Genomic DNA, 1,494 nt, shown 5'->3' with positions numbered 1-1,494 from the left:
GTATAAAAAATTTGAATAGAAAATCGTGTTTTAAGTTTTTGGAAAATAGTGAATGTTACAGGAAACATAGGTGCCTGTTAGGGCAATTTGTTTTTGACATGCTCTACTTGTTGCCCATTGAGAGAGAGGGTATGAGACGAAATTTGGGACCTCTAGCCCCTCGGGAAGTATTTTTAATCATTTTATGAAAATTACCGATTTTGGCATTAAAACATAAATAGACGTGCAACTGGTAACCTAAAAATAATATCCTAATTTAAAGTAGTCACCTCGTAAGGTGGTTCAAGGTAGGCACCTGGTAACCTAAAAATAAAAAGACTGTCCTAAATGCACTTGTCGGTCATTCTGATATTAATACCCACTATGGGACTATGATAGTGGGCATCTATCCATGGCCCTCTATCCATGGGCGCCCGTCCTGAGTGCTTTATGGACTGTTTAAACTATTCTGATGGATACACATTGTTGTGCACCTGGTGATTGAAAACGTGCATCTGGTAACCCAAAATGGATGGTAAATAAATCACAGAAATTGCACTATGTCCAACTCTTTGTATGGTGATTGGGGAATTAGGCCAAAAAAAAAGGGGGACAGAGCAGCTCACCTCCACAGAGGCTGACTGCTCTGCCCCCCTTAAGGACAGTGGAACTATTGACCTTCAGACCTAAAGGCCTAACTCCCTATCCAGGAACAGGCCTCTCTCTCTGGGCATGAGAGTACACATAAATCCCTAAAGGGCCTGTCCAACTCTGGGTATGGTGATTGGGGAATTAGGCCAAAAAAAAAGGGGGACAGAGCAGCTCACCTCCACAGAGGCTGACTGCTCTGCCCCCCTTAAGGACAGTGGAACTATTGACCTACAGACCTAAAGGCCTAACTCCCTATCCAGGAACAGGCCTCTCTCTCTGGGCATGAGAGTACACATAAATCCCTAAAGGGCCTGTCCAACTCTGGGTATGGTGATTGGGGAATTAGGCCAAAAAAAAAGGGGGACAGAGCAGCTCACCTCCACAGAGGCTGACTGCTCTGCCCCCCTTAAGGACAGTGGAACTATTGACCTACAGACCTAAAGGCCTCACTCCCTATCCAGGAACAGGCCTCTCTCTCTGGGCATGAGAGTACACATAAATCCCTAAAGGGCCTGTCCAACTCTGGGTATGGTGATTGGGGAATTAGGCCAAAAAAAAAGGGGGACAGAGCAGCTCACCTCCACAGAGGCTGACTGCTCTGCCCCCCTTAAGGACAGTGGAACTATTGACCTACAGACCTAAAGGCCTCACTCCCTATCCAGGAACAGGCCTATCTCTCTGGGCATGAGAGTACACATAAATCCCTAAAGGGCCTCACTCCCTATCCAGGAACAGGCCTCTCTCTCTGGGCATGAGATTACACATACAGGCAGGTAGGCCCTCACTCACCACCCGGGGAACACCACTCTATTTCCGGGGATGATTCCAGCAGGGGACCCCCCCTCCACAACCTCGCACACCAGG

This window comes from Oncorhynchus kisutch, unplaced genomic scaffold (assembly GCF_002021735.2).
Source record: "Oncorhynchus kisutch isolate 150728-3 unplaced genomic scaffold, Okis_V2 scaffold177, whole genome shotgun sequence".
Classification (NCBI taxonomy): domain Eukaryota; kingdom Metazoa; phylum Chordata; class Actinopteri; order Salmoniformes; family Salmonidae; genus Oncorhynchus; species Oncorhynchus kisutch.
Note: the sequence above shows the minus strand (reverse complement) of the source record.